The sequence below is a fragment of the Pteropus medius genome, unplaced genomic scaffold (assembly GCF_902729225.1).
Source record: "Pteropus medius unplaced genomic scaffold, Ma_sr-lr_union100, whole genome shotgun sequence".
Classification (NCBI taxonomy): Eukaryota; Metazoa; Chordata; class Mammalia; order Chiroptera; family Pteropodidae; genus Pteropus; species Pteropus medius.
This window is the reverse complement of record NW_024354911.1, coordinates 1,596,826-1,612,983: the sequence shown is the minus strand read 5'-3', so window position 1 is coordinate 1,612,983 and position 16,158 is coordinate 1,596,826. Positions and strand designations below refer to the sequence as shown.

The 16,158-nt window shown below is 34.8% G+C and overlaps 1 protein-coding gene across 14 annotated transcripts in view; it reads left to right on the top strand.

Annotated features, from left to right (window-relative positions):
* Window positions 1-16,158, top strand: part of PEAK1 (pseudopodium enriched atypical kinase 1) — a 256,260-nt gene that overhangs the window by 63,080 nt on the left and 177,022 nt on the right. For 12 of the 14 annotated variants that reach the window (XM_039856423.1, XM_039856430.1, XM_039856431.1 and 9 more), the window contains one exon: window positions 666-729. The exons of the other annotated variants lie outside the window; for them this stretch is intronic. The gene's annotated coding sequence lies outside the window, so the exon portion shown is untranslated. The remainder of the gene's footprint in view (window positions 1-665; window positions 730-16,158) is intronic. 14 annotated transcript variants of the gene reach the window in all.

The window sequence follows — 16,158 nt, the reverse complement described above, 5'->3', positions numbered from 1 at the left end:
TAATGTTTCACATCATGTCTATGGTACATTTTAGTGGCTAAAGCAAGTCACATAGTTCAACCTAAATTGAAACGGGGCAGTGAAGTGCAATCCTACTGTGAGTCTGGGAAGGAGAACTGGAACAGTGCTAATGACTGATGTCTTACTTAAAAAACAACTCTGATTTCATTGATGAAAGATGACATCTTATTTTGATTTGATTTTTTTGCCAGTGTACATGAACATTTTTATAATTTATTAGCCATTTGTTTTATTTAATTTTCCCTTTTATCAGAGTGTTATAAACACGTGCTGTTGGTTTACTTTTACATATCCGGATTTTTGAATTCTATAATTTTTGTGAGGATGGGAGGTCATGATGATGATACAGGGAGTGCAGACTTTTAGAAAATGCCTTTTCTTTTGAAGACTTGAGCAGATGAAAGACTTTATTCCCCACCTCCCATTAGTATAGTATACGGTTTAACAAGTATTTTATGTCAAGGTTTACGAAAACATTAAATAATTAAAGACAATGGAAAGTTTCTATAGTTTTCTAAAGAATAAATTGAACTGCAAAGTTTAGGGGTAAATGATCAAGTTAGGGTTTTCCTATTGAAAAAATTCAGTTCCCAATTCAGATTGTCATATTGACCATGTCTTTTTCCTTTTTTTTTCCAATTCAGGTATTTGCCTAAACTGGAACTTATGCTGTAGCCATTTCTTTGTGGATTTTTCTAAAAATCTAAGGTGAGATATTTTATAGATGCATTTACTTTTTACTCATTATTTTATTATAAAGAGAAAGAATCGTTTTTGAAAAATATGAGGCAGCACCACATGTCTTTTCCTCTGAGAGTTTTAATGGGAGGCAAATATTATTTATTATAAAGCTACATATATAACATATTTATTTTTAGTTCTTAAGACATTTCATTGAAAGAAATGAACCTGGTTCTGGTAATTAGATTAGTTTTGAGTGAAATTTTCCATCCTTTTTTATACTCAAAGATGGAGTTCATTCTACTGTTCTTCGACACACACTTGAGAAAGATATTGGCATTATAATTTGTTATTCTTGAAGGCAAATCCTTAATTTGTTAAGTCTTAGTTTACAACAATGGGTAACCATTTTATTAGGCCAGTTATCAAGAGTTTTATACCACTCTATTTAACTGTACTTGGTTATTTTCTCTAGTTCCCTCCATTTGGTGGGGCTTATAAAATAGGGGTATATCCTTTATTATGTTAATAGTTGGTTTCTATAGAAAGCTTCTATAGATAGCATTCCACTGTAGGATCCTATATAGCCCTTTCTGTTTTCTTACCTGTCTTGGCTCAAGCCCTCTTCATGTTTATTTTTTTAGTAGACGATTGTAAGTCTGTCATCTGGTCCTTCTACCTTGAGTGCAACTTCTCTACAAGCCATTGTCGTCACAGTTACCAGTTGCTTTTTCTAAAAGATAAATGTCATATCAGTCATGTCACCCAGAATTCTTCAGTATCTTTCGTTCCTTAAAGGATATTTTATCAACTGGAGACTTGTTTGAGCGATCCGCCTTTCGCTTTTGCACTGTCGCCGGAGTGATTTTTTCCCTTTCTTGGAGAATTTACTCCTAGGCCATATGTTTTTGTTTCTTCATTTTCTTCTGTGATATTTTTTTCTTCTGTGCAATCTTCTGGTTTGGGAACACACTGCTCTTTTTCAGTGAGGATCATCTCAGTGTGGCAGGGATTGCTCTTGTAGAAGTTAATCCACCCATGAGCTCTCTAAGTTCTGTGCTGCATCTTGGGAGCTTTGTTTACCAGATATATTCAATGACCAGAAAATCTACATCTAAACCTTTAAGTTCGGCATTACTCTCTGCATTTTTAAGCATGTGCAGTGAAAATTTAGCACTCTATTTGGGCCAATGACCCTGCGTCCAACCCTTCTGTTTGGCCTGAACAAACCTACCAACTCCATTGTAATGGTGTAATGGCACATATTGCTTCGGTAAAATGAAATCCTTCAGCTGTTTGGTGGCTTTTGGAATGTGCATAACCTCGATGACCTGGGCAGCTTCATGAATGTTCTTAAAGTCAATATGAAGATTTGAACTTGATTTGCATGATTTTGTGGGGTTTTCTGGGTCAAGTAATTAGCAAACCTTTTCAGAGGTCATGCCAGGCCACTTATAGGAAGAATTCAGTGGTTTTTCTTAGTTTTTACAGAGTTGTGCAACCACCACAGCAGTCTAATTTTAGAATATTTTATCATTCCAAAGAGATATTGGTACTCATTAGCAGTCACTACTAATTCCTCCCGCCAGTCAGTCCCTGTCAATTACTAATCTACTTTCTGTCTCTGTAGATCTGCCTGTTCTGGATATTTCATATAAATGGAATCATATAATGTATGGTCTTTTGTGACTTATTTCTTCCACTTAGCGTAAATTTTTCAAGGTTCATCCATATTTTAGCATAAATTAGTACTTCATTCCTTTATATAGCTGAATGATATTCCATTGTAAGTGTTAGGAACTCAGCTAAATTGGAGCATGAGCTGAGCTTCCAGATGTCAGGGTAGCTGATTAAAGTCAAGCCCAAATCAAAGAATGGTTTAACGTTTATTTACTTACTGAGACAATATAAGTAGGATGCTAAACCTGAGAAAGTGCAGGCTCTCTCTAACCTCAGGTGGATCAGCACATAGTGGGTTGGGAGATGAGGAGGTCATCTCACTGCTAAAGGAGCCCCAAATAAAAGGTTCCTACAGTTTTATGGACCCAGGGCTGGTTAGAGGGTGAGGTGGAGAAACTAAGAGTGGAAAAGTACTGAGAGTAGAGAAAAAGTATCATTAACCCATTTCCTGTTTGTCCCGAGAATACTTGCTAGCGGTGCTTGCAGCTACGTTTACCCTGAGATATCTCGTGGATTACAGTCCTAACTCTACCCCCAAAGTTTGCCATGAAATATCTCACTTTTTTAAAATTATTTTTGCATTGCTCTAGAATATCAACGGTCTTTGGGAACAAATGGCATCATTCTATTTATACCATTCTGTTTTTTGTAGTGGTATTTCTACAAAAAATATAGTAATTCTCCATTGCCGAAAATGTCAAATCCTAGAAAACATAGCATTCCTAATACATGATGTTAACATCGTTGTCGAACAACAGTTATTATGAAGATTATTATGAAGATTCACTTGATTTATGTATATATTTCTGTTGCATTAGGGTTAGAGACAAGTTCTGTTTAAAAATAACTCCAAAAAGAGTTTTTATATTTTATTTTCACATCGAAAACCAGTTTGATTTGCTTCAACCTCAAAGAGTGTGTTTATGTAAAATTAAATTAATGCTGGCAGTGAGCTGCACTTATTTTCTAAATGGGAAATGGGTTCTTTTCTGATGAGGAGGCCTTTGCAGAGGCACCTGGGAAAAGGCTTCAGCTGAAGGCCACAGATAAAGAGACTTCTGAATGAAGGCACCTGCGCTAGGAATGCAGCTATGCTTAAGGACACCTTCAGTCAAGGGGACCTGACTTCTTGACTGCAACTCTCTTGAGAGACTGCAGTGCACACTGGCTGTGCACCTGGTCTAAATTGGGAAAGTCAACTTTCCTATGTGAGGCCTGCCAGGTAAAGCTTTTGTAATTGTTTATAGTCGAACAAGAAAAGTCACAGATTTCTTGGTCAGGAGCTGGACTCCTCAATATGTATATACCATATTTTGCTTATTCATTCGTCAGTTGGTGGACATTTGGGTTGTTTCCACATTTTGGCTATTATTATGAGCATTTTGCTATGAAAATTTGTGTACAAGTTTTTGTGTGTAGATATTTTCATGTATATACCTAAGAGTGGAATTGCTAGGTCATTTGGTAACTCTGTGTTTAACATTTTGAGGAACTGCCAAACCGTTTTCCAAAGAGATAGTATGATTTTACATTCTCACCAGCAATGTGTGAGGGTTCCTGTTTCTCCATATTCTCACAAACATTTGCTATTGTCCTTTCTTATTAAAAAAAATTATAGCCATTTTAGTGGATGTGAAGTGGTATCTAAATGTGGTTTTGATTTGTATTTTCCTAATGACTAATGATGTTGAGTATTTTTTTCATGTGTTTGCTGGCTGTATGTGTTTCTTTCTTTGGAGAAATGTCTATTCAAATTCTTTGCCCATTAAAAAAATTAAGTTATTTATCCTGTTTTTGTAAGAGTTCTTTATATATTCTGGATACAGGTCACTTATGAAATCTATAGTTTGCAAATATTTCTTCTTGTTGAGATGTTTTTTCACTTTCTTGATATTGTTCTTTGAAGCACAAAAGTTTTCAACTTTATCTTTTTCTTTTGTTGCTTAAGCTTTTGGTCTTGTATCTAAGAAACCATTCCCTAATTTAAGGTCATGAAGATTAACTCATATTTTCTTCTAAATATGAGTTTTATTTTAACTCTTAAATTTAGGTCTATAATCCATTTTAAGTTAATTTTTTGTATGATGTGAGGTAGAGGTTCATCTTTATTCTTTTGCATTTCAATATTCATTTGTCCCAGACCATTGTATTATCTTGGCACCCTTGAAGAATATCAGTTGATTGTAAATGTAAGGGTTTATATCTGGACTTTCAGTTCTATTCCACTGATTTATACATCTCTCCTTATGCCAGAACCGGACTGTCTTGGTTACTGTAGGTTTGTAGTAAGTTTTGAAATCATGAAGTATGAGTTCTACAGTTTTGTTCTCATTCAAGATCATTTTGGCTTTTCTGGGTCACTTGCATTTTCCTATGAATTTTAAGATCAGCTTGTCAATTTCACATTAAAATTATAGCTGGGGTTTTGATATTGATTGTGTTGAATCTATGTTATGAATCTGTAAATCAATTCAGACTCTTGACAATAGTTAAGTCCTCTAATTCATGAACAGTGAATGTTTTTCTATTTATTTTGGTGTTCTTTAATTTCTTTCAATGTTTTGTAATTTTCAGTTTATGTTTTGTACTTTTTTAAATTTTATTTCTGAGTACTTTATTCTTTTTGGTAATATTGTAAATGAAATTGTTTTCTTTCATTTTTGAATTGTTCATTGCTAGTATATAGAAATATAATTGATTTTCATATCATGCAACCTTGCTGAACTATTAAACTACTAACTCTAATAGTTAATACATTATTTAGAATTTTTTAATGTATAAGATCATGTCATTTGCAATTACTACTAGTTTATTTTTTTCCTTCATGATCTGGTTGCCTTTTATGTTTCTATTTTTTTTCTTTCCTGATTGCCCTAGCTAAATCCTTCAGCAAATGTTAAATAGAAGTGGTGAGAACTGACAGCCTGTCTTGTTATTGATCTTAGGGGGAAAGCGTTCACTTTTTAATCATTAAGTGTAATGTTACCTGTGGATTTTTTAATAACTGACCTTTATGAGGTTGAGGAAGTTTCCTTTTATTTCTAGTTTATTGACTGTTTTTGTCATGAAAGACTTAACATTTATTGAGACCTTTTGATAAATACCAGGCCCTATGTTAAGTGTTTTTACATCTAGTATTTAATTTAATTTACATAATAGTCCTGTGAGACAAAAACTTATTTTATTCCCATTGAGGTGGTAAGTGGTAGAATCAGATTGTTTGATTTCAAACTTATGTGCTCAATCATTATCCATTGAATTCTATGTACAGACCATGCTGATTTATACATGTGCCTGTACATGCTGGATTACTCCCCCTAGAATACATTCTCTCTCTTTCCCCATCTAAAAGCTGCCACAGCACTTTGTACCTCTCACTGTCATACTCCTTTTTCACTGTGTTGCGATTATTTGCATATATTTCTCTCATTTTAGAATTTGTGCTTCTTGAAGTCAGAGACTTTGTCATATTTGTCTTTGAATCTTCAGTGTGCAGAGTGGAGAGACAGGGAAGAGATATGTCATAGCAGCCAAGGGATTAGAGAGTTTCCTGAAGGGTGGTGGAAATCAGCAGTGTCAGATGTCGCAGAGAGATCAAGATCAAGTAAAATAAGGTTCATAATTGGCTGTTGGCTTAGACTTTTAGTGACTTTAGCAAGACTTTTTTTTTTTTTTTTTAAAGTAGCACTGGAGACAGAAGCCAGATACTGAGCAGTGAATGGAAGATGAAGAAGAGACTGTCAAGGAGTATAGACTGTTCTGAGAAGTTTAACTGGGAAGGGGGAGAATGATTTTATGGTGCCACATAGAGGGGAACATAGGTATTTTTTAATTTAGGAGAGACTTGAGCATGCCTATACACAAAGGTGGGAAGCTTGTGGAAGTGGAGAGAGAGAGGAATAACAGGGAACTGGCTCCCATGCAGAAATGGGAGATTTACCTGGAGTGGCCTCTTTCTTCTGAGGAAAGGAGGTGCCTATGGATATAGCTAGAGGTAAACTTGGGAGTATGAACTAGGAAATATAGGGTGTTCTCTTTTTCTCTAAAGTAGAAGACAAGGGCCTTGGCTTGATGAGGTTGTGGTTCCATGTTCTGGGAAGAAGCAAAAAGGGTGAGATATGGAGTTTGAGGGGTCTGGTGAAAGTTTGGTATATCTGCTCTGAGGTACGGGAGAGGTTGATCACCAGAAACAGAAAAGGCTTTTTTTGAGGGCTTCTTTCTCCTTTTACTCCATAAAAACTGAGAAAAATACGTACCTGGTTAGAAATTCAGGTGGTACAACAAAAGGATTTACAGTGAAAAGTAAGTCTTCCCTTCATCTCAGATTTCCTATCCCTATTTAATACCATTAGCAGTTTATTTACTTTCAAATTGTTTTTGCAAATAGATAAATATATACGGAGTTTAATCCATGAGAACTTACTGTTCTACTTCTTGCTTTTTTAGCAAACTTCTCTATCTTGGAGATCTTTTCATATACTTAGATCTAACCTCTTTCATGTTTGCAGCTACAGGATTATTTATGTATAAATATAGTATAAATTGTATAACCAGCGTTTAGGTGGGTTCCGATCTTTAGTCCCATAAAATACCAAATCATTATAGCAACTTCATTCCGTGCATTAATTTTGGATTTATTTTGTACACATACACATTGGACATAGTGATGATATATAGACAGTTAACCCTTGAACAGTGTGAGATTAGGGGCTCCTCCTCTATGTGGTTGAAAATCCATGTATAACTTTTGACTCCCCCAAAACTTAACTATAGTGCCTTGATATTCATGGGGGATTAGTTCCCGGGTCTCTCCACAGATACCAAAATCCAAGGATGCTCAAGTAGAACAGTGCATATAAAATGGCGTAGAACAGTGCATGCAGTCAGCCCTCTGCATCCACAGATTACAATTATAGATAAAAAATACTATTTTTGATCATGGTTGGTTGAATCCGCAGGTGCAAAACTCAGAGATACAGAAGAGTGAATATATATTTATTGAAAAATATCTGCATCTAAGAGGACCTGTGAGTTCAAACCAGTGTTGTTCAAGGGTCAACTGTATAGTGAAACTGAGTTGTCTTTAAAACATAAAGACATTTTAAATATTAAAAAATGGTACCCTTAGTTATCATACTCAACTTATTTCTGGGATTGAGTGATAAGAATCCTGTTTTCAGGTGTTTGCTGTTTTGAACAGTGATGTGAGAAATATTCCTATACATGACTCCTGTAGTACTGGTGCAGGAGATTCTCCTGGGGGTATATACCTATGAATGGAATTGCTGGGTTGCTGGGTAGTAAATGTTAAAGAGAGAAAAAAAAAATATTTCCAGAGTGATTGTACCATTTTATCCTCCTACCAGTGATGCATAAGAGAGCTTGTTCTTTTACAATCTCTCCAATACTTGGTGTTTTCAGACTTTTAAATTTTGCTGGTTGAGTGATCTAAATTACAAAAAACCTTTTAAAAATTGAGGTTTAATTTTCAATTTTACACCAGAATACAGGTCTTAAATCTATAGTTCAGTGGATTTTGACAAATGCATATACCTGTGTAATCCACTTCCCTATAAAAATTGAGAACATTTTTATTACCCCATAAATTCCGTTGGGCTCCTTTGTTGACATTCTTTCCCCTCACACAAGGGAACCACTTCCTGATTTCTGTCACTTTTTTATTTTAGAGAATTGTTTGTCCTCATCATTATCAACTTCCTTCCTTTCATTCTCTGAGTGTCTTAAAAAATTGTGATAAGTTATGCATAAAATTTATCTTAACCACTTTTAAGTATGTATTTCAGTGTTATTAAATACTTCACATTGTTCTGAAACAGTCACCACTATTCATCCCTATAACTCTTTTTATTTTGTAAAACTGAAACTCTATACCCAGTAAACAATAACTCCCTATTTTCTCCTCCCCCCAGTCCCTAGGAACTACCATTTTATTTTCTGTCTTTATGATTTTGATTATTCTAAGCACCTGATGTAAGTGGCGTCATACAGTATTTGTCTTTTTGTGACTGGCTTATTTTACTTGGCATAATATCCTCAAGGTTCATCCATCCTTCCTTTTTAAGGCTGAATAGTATTCCATTATATGATTATACCACATTTTGCTAATCCATTCATCTGTTGTTGTATCTCTGGGTTGCTTCCATATTTAAGCTATGTGAATAATGCTGCTGTGAACATGAGTGTACGAATATCTCTTTAGGACTTTGCTTTCAGTTCTTTCAGGTATGTACCCAGAAGTGGAACTGCTGGGTCAGATGGTAATTCTATTTTCAGTTTTTGAGGAACCACTGTAATGTTTTCCACAGCAGCTTGTACCATTTTAAATTCTCACCAACAGTGTACAAGGGCTCCAGTCTCTCCACATCTTCGCCCACATTTGTTGTTTTCTCTTTTTTGTTAGTAGGCATCCTAACAAGTGTGAAGTGGTATCTCATTGTAGTTTTGATTTACATTTCCCTAAAGATCAGTGATGTTGAGCATCTTTTCATGTGCTTATTGGCCACTCATATATCCTCTTGGAGAAATGTCTGTTCAAGTTCTTGGTTCATTTTTGAATCAAGTTCTTTGTTTTTTGTTGTTGAGATTTAGGAATCTCTATATATCTGGATTTTAATTCCTTATTAGATATATAATTTGAAGATTTTTTTTTTTTCATTCTGTTGGTGCCATTTTACTCCTTGGATAGTGTGTTTTGTTTGATAAACAAAAATTTAAAATTCACGAAGTCCAATTTTTCTATTTTTTCTTTTGTTAACTGTGTCTTTGGTGTCATACCCAAGAAGCAATGCAAAATCCAGCATGACGAAGCTTTTGTCGTATGTTTTCTTCAAGAGTTTTATAGTGTTAGGTTTTACATTTAGGTCCCTGGTCCATTTTGAGTTAATTTTTGTATATGATGCTAGGTAAGGATACAACTTCATTCTTATGCTTGTGAATATCTTGTTTTCCCAGCATTATTTGTTAAAAGACTTTCTTTTCCTCATTGAATTGCTTTGATTACTTTGTCAAAAATCAATTAACTGTATATATGTATGAGTCTATTTTTATGTTCTGTCTTCTGTTCCACTGACAGTTTTCTTTTGGCAACTATCAAGCTATCTTGATTACAGTAGCTTTATAATAAGTTTTGAAGTTGAATATTATTGTAAGTGCTCTAATTTTCTTCTTTATAAAGATTCATTTTGGCTATTCTAAGTCCTTTGCATTTTTATATAAAATTTTAAAATCCACTTTTCCATATCGATTTTAGGATCAGCCTCTCATTTTTTTATAAAAACATCTGTAGATTTCGCTTGACATTGTGTTCACAGATTTCTGTAGAGAGAGTAGACATCTTTACACTCTGTAAACATGATCTCTCTCTCTCCATTTATATCATTTTTAAATTCTCAAGAGCCGTATTTTTAAAGTTTCCATTGTATAAATTTCGTACTTTGATTTTTATGATATGATAATGGCATTTAAAAAGTTTTACTTCCAGTTGTTCATTATTAGTATGTAAAAGTAGAATGGAATTCTGTATACTGGCCTGTGTTATTTCTAGTCCTGTTTTTTTAAAGGTTTTCTAGGCTTTATTCTAACTATATGTGTATGTAAGTAAATACAGTTTTTTTTTTCCTATCAACATGTATGTCTTATTTATTTTTGCCTTATTTTTCTTACTAGAACCTCCAATACAATATTGAGTAGAAGTGGTGAGAGCAGACATCCTTAGCTTGTTCCTGATTTTAGGGAAAGTTTTAAGTCTTTGACCATGAAGTATGATGTTCTCCTTGGGTTATAGCCCCTTTTATTCCTCCTTTGCTGAAAAAAAAATTTTTTTTTTTTAAATTATAAATGGGTGATGTTGAATTCTAATTTTGGTGTTAAAGGATAATTTTTTAAAGGGTACGGTATAATCATGACTCATATTGTTATAACACTTGTCAGATATTTTATTTAACTCATTAATTCATGAGGAAATTGGTAAGATGTTAAAACCAGTTCAAAGGAAAAATTGAAGAGCTACTGATTTATATGCAGTAAAGTAACACTGAAAGAAATTTTTCAAATTGGTCTGTCCACTGAGCAATTATCAATTACAGTCCACTGAACAGTAATTTGCTCTTTTGTGCATTAGAATAGTTTACATTATTATTGATTTTTTACATTTTATCAAATTGAAAAATTGCTCAAAGCATTGGAAGATGGAGATAATGAATGTGTGAGTTAGGGAAAACATTTACTAATCTATTTTTTTCCCCCCATTTCATGGCTTTTCACTTTTTCCTGGCAAGGGGACTTTCTTTGAATTTCCATGGTTCCCGTGATTTGAACAGTTTTTCATTTGTTGGTTTTATGTATATGTTCTGTTGTGAAATGCCTCTTCATTGTCTCTTGCCCATTTTTTCTGCCCATGCATTAGGGGTTTGTGCATGTGTATTAATGCTTTATATGTTCTTGATAATAATGCATTATAAATTGTGTATAGTGAATACTTTCTCCTAGTTTATTACTTCTATTTCCACTTTCTTTAAGGTACTTTTTGGTGAACACTTGTTCTTAATTTTGATATGGACAGATTTGTCTTGTTTAAGAAATCTTGCCTTATTCTTGGATCGAAAGATACTCATCTCTTCCATTAAGTTTTTAAAAGTTGCTCTTGACCTTTAAGTCCTTAATCCATCCGGTGTTGATTTTTCACCTGGTATGGTGATGAGATCAAATGTCACCATTTTTTTTTTTAACGTAGATGTTATGGACTGGATGTTTGTGTCCTCCCAAAATTCCTGATGTGATGGTATTTGGAGATGAGACCTTTGGAGGCTAATTAGGGTTAAATGAGGTAAGGAAGGTGGGTCCCTCATTCAATGGGATTAATGCCTTTATAAGGAGACACCAGAGAGTTTGCTCATCCTTCTCCTATCTGTGTGAGGACACAGTCAGAAGGCAGCTGTCTGGAAGCCAGAAATAGAGCTCTCACAAGAACCTGACTGTACAGTTACCCTGATCTCTGACTTCCAGCTTCCAGTACTCTGAGAAAATATTCCTGTTGTTTACGTCACCAAGTCTGTGGTTATGCATTTCAAGCAGACTAATACACCTTGTTTTCGTTTATTCTTTGGTACTTGATATTTTAATCCGTGAGACATTGCTTGTGTGGAGAACTTCAGTTTTGTATCAGTCCCAGTGATATCAGGGGCAGGAGTTGGAGAGCTCCAGGCTTCAGAGAGCTTGAGTCAGTTACTCCTCAGCCCACACCTCAGATCACTTATTTGCTGTTGAGGAAGAAGCTGCATTTAGGGGGAAAGCACTGCTGAGATAATAGTTGCTTAGCCCTGGGGTTTGCATAGGAGGAGAGGGTGATGTGAAGAAGCAGCCAGGGAAGGTTAATGTGTATCCAACTGTTTTTTTCTCAGCTCCTGGTTATCTTTTTGAGGACCTTAGACCAGAAGTCTGAGTAATGCATATGTGGGACCAGGTTGTATGTACATAGGTGCTGGGACACAAGCAATAGTAGAACTTCAATAGTTCTTTTTTTCTGTTTTGTTATTCCACAGCTTTGGTGGGCTGCTTCTTGCATTAAGCCAAAGCCACTGTTCCACATATACCAGTTCAAAATGGGTCTTTGTCACCCCAAGTGGTTTTACAATTTTCTATTTTTTCTGTGTATCTTCCCCAAGGGCTGATCTTCTGAGAGAGGTTCAGCAGTTTTGCTAATTCAGCATCTTGGCAGGAATTGGAGCCAGGATAAAATTATTCTTAACCTTCTTAGACTTCCTTCATAATTATAGATAACTTTAATATGGCCCCGTCCCCCTAAAATGAGTAGATTCAAGATTTCTCAGTCATTTGCAAGACTTTTTCTATGCTATGTTTGAAGCCTTCTGTAGTGGCTGTATAGAGTTGTGGGCTGGCTGTAGCAAAGAGTACCACAGAATTTTTTTTGACCATCCAGCGGTGTTTTACTGAATGTTCACCTAGCCAGGGGTGGCTTTTTCGATAGGTGGAGCCAAAAGTTCCTTGTGATGTGATTTGATCAAATCTAAGAGAGTCAATGACTTAAAAGGGATCTCCTGCTTAATAATGGCACTTTATTTTTTTTTGTATGTATTTATTTATTTTTTATTATGGTAACATTGGTTAACGATATCCAATAAATTTCAAGTGTACAATTCAACAGTAAGGCATATACATACATACATACATACATACACACACACACACACACAGTGTTGTCTGTTCACTGCCTATAGTTAATTTCTTTTGGTCACCACATAGTTGAACCCTTTTGCCACATCTGTCTCCCTCCTTCCCGCTCCTCCCCTTTTGCCTTCTGGTAACCACTAGTCTGTTGCCCATGTCCAGGAGTCTCTGTTTGATTCCTTTGTTGCTTTTAGGTTTATATCCCCCATATAAGTGGTATCATGTGGTTTTCAACTTTTTCTATCTGGCTTATTTCACTTAGCATGATTATCTCAAGGTCACTGAGATAAAAGAAGAGGTGAAATACTGACATTTGCAACAAATAGCTGAGTATTATTCCATTGTATATATGTACCACAGTTTCTTTATCTAATCATCTATCGTAGGATACTTCGGTTGCTTCCATGTCCTGGCCCCTGTGAATAATGCTGCTATGAACATTGGTGTGCAGAAACCTTTTCGGATATATTTTCAAGTCTTTAGGGTAAATACCCAGTAGAGGAATTGCTGGATCATATGGTAGATCAAGTCTTAGTTGTTTGAAGAACCTCCATACTGTTTCCCATAGTGACTGTACCAATTTGCAGTCCCACCAGCAGTGTATGAGGGTTCCTTTTTCTCCGCATCCTCTCTAACACTTGTTATTACTTGTCCTGTTGATAATAGCTATTCTAACAAGTGTGATATGCTATCTCATTTTGTTTTTGATTTGCATTTCCCTAATAACTAACAGTATTAACCATCCTTTCATACGTTTGTTGGCCTTTTGTATGTCTTGTTGTGAGAAGTGTCTGTTCAGGTCCTCTGCCCGTATTTTGATTGGATCGTTTTTTTTTGTTGTTGTTATTGAGTTGTATGAGTTGTGTGAGCTCTTTGTATATTTTGGATATTAGGCCCTTATCGGAAGCATTGCTTGCAAATATATTTTCCCATTCGTATAGTTGTCTCCTTATTTTGTCGATGGTTTATTTTGCTGTGCAGAACCTTTTTAGTTTGATGTAGTCCCATTCATTTATTTTTGCTTTGACTTCACTTGCCATCGAGGTCAAATTCATTAAATCCTCCTTACATCCAAGATCCATGAGTATAGTTCCTGTGTTTTCTTCTATGCAATTTGTTTCAGGTCTTCTGTTCAGGTCCTTAATCCATTTTGAGTTAATTTTGGTGTGTGGTGATAGACAATAGTCTAGTGTCATTCTTTTGCAGGTGGCAAAAGAATGATTTATTGAAGAGCTTTCTTTTCTCCATTGTATTGTTTTTGGCTTTTTTTGTCAAAAATTATTTGCCCATATAACATGGCTCTTCTGTCGAAAATTATTTGCCCATATAAACATGGGTTTACTTTTGGACTCTTGATTCTGTTCAACTGGTCTGTGTGTCTCTTTTTCTGCCAATACCATGCTGTTTTGATTACTGTTGCTTTGTAGTATAACCTGAAATCAGGCAGAGTGATGCCTCTAGCTTCGTTTTTTCTCAGGATGGCTTTGGCATTTTGGGGTCTTTTTTGCTTCTATACAAATCTGATGATTTTTTTGTTCTATTTTTCTTAAAAAATGCCGATGGGATTTTGATGGGGATTGCATTAAATCTGTGTAATGCTTTAAGTATTAAGGTCATTTTAACTATGTTGATTCTTCCAATTCCAAGAACACGGAATATCTTTCTATTTCTTTGTATCTTCTTCGATTTCTTTTAGTAGGGTCTTACAGTTTTTATTATATAGATCCTTCACGTTTCATTACATTTATTCCTATGTATTTTATTCTTTTTGTTGCAACTGCAAAAGGACTTATTTTTTCCACTTTTTCTGACACTTCATTATTAGTGTATAAGAATGCTATGGATTTTTGAACATTAATTTTGTATCCAGAGACTTTACTGTATTTGCTTATTGTTTCTAGTAGTGTTCTTGTGGAGTCTTTAGGTTTTCTATACAGAGAATCATGTCATCCACAAATAGTGACAGTTTGACTTCGTCATTTCCTACTTGGATGCCTTTTATATCTTTCCCTTGCCAGATTGCACTCGCTAGGATCTCCAATGTCATATTGAATAACAGTGGTGATAGTGGACAGCATTACCTTGTTCTTGATCTTAGAGGGAAGGTTTTTAGTATTTCACCATTAAGTATAATGTTGGTTGAGGGTATATCTTCTAAGGCCTTTATTATGTTAAGTTACTTTCCTTCCATACCGATTTTGTTAAGTGTTTTGATCAGAAATGGATGCTCTATCTTGTCGAAAGCTTTTTCTGCATCTTTGATATGATCATAAGATTCTTATATTTTAATTTGTTTATGTGGTATATTCCATTAATCAATTTGCGTATGTTGAACCATCCCTGTGCCTCTGGGATGAAGCCCACTTGATTGTGGTGTATAATCTTTTTAATATGTCGCTGTATTCGGTTTGCTAGTATCTTATTTAGGATTTTTGCATCTGTGTTCACAAGAGATATGGGTCTTTAATTTTATTTTGTGTGTGTTATCTTTACTAGATTTTGGTATCAGGATGATATTGGACTCAAAATGAATTGAGGAGTATTGCCTCTTCTTCCATTTTTTGGAAGAATTTGAGGAGAAAGGTATTAAATCTTTGAATTCACTGGTGAAGCCATCTGGGTCTGGACTTTTACTTTTAGTAGGTTTTTGATGATTGTTTCAATTTCCATACTGCTGATCAATCTGTTTAGATTTTCCAGTTCTTCTTGATTCAGTCTAGGAAGGTTGTATCTTTCTAAATACTTGTCCATTTCTTCTAGGTTATTAAATTTGGTTTTATATACTTTTTTATAGTAGTCTTGTATGACTCTTTGTTTTTATGCGGTGTCTGTTGTGATTTCTCCTCTTTCATCCCTTATCTTGTTTATTTGTGTCCTTTCTCTTTTTTCTTTAGTAAGTCTTTCCAAAAGTTTGTCAATTTTATTAACCTTCTCAAAGAACCAGCTCTTTGTTGCATTTATTTTTTCTAATTTTTTTCTTTTCAATTTAATTTAATTCTGCTCTACTTTTAATTATTTCTTTCTTTCTACTGATTTTAGGCTTTATTTGTTCTCCTTTTCCTCATCTTTTAAGATGAAGCATTAGGTTGTTTATCTGGGCTCGTTCTTGTTTTTGGAGATAGTCCCGTAATGATATGAACTTTCCGCTTATTACTACTTTTGCCATGTCCCAAAAATTTTGATATGTTGTACTAAAATTACCATTCGTTTTTATGTATCTCTTGATCTCTCCTTTTATTTTTTCTGAGACCCAGTCATTCTTTAGTAGCATGTTGTTAATCTTCATGTATTTGTGATTCTTTCCGCTTTTTTTTTTTTTACAGTTGATCTCTAGTTTCAAAACATTATAGTCTGAGAATATGATTGGTATGATTTCAACCCTCTTATATTTATTGAGGCTATCTCTGCATCCCAGTATGTGGTCAGTCCTTGAGATTGTTCCATGTACACTAGAGAAGAATGTATAAGCAGCTGTTTGGGGATGAAAGGCTCTATAAATGTCACCTATGCCCAGTTGGTCTAATGTGTCATGTAAGGATGTTATTTCCTGTTTGGATGATCTATTTATAT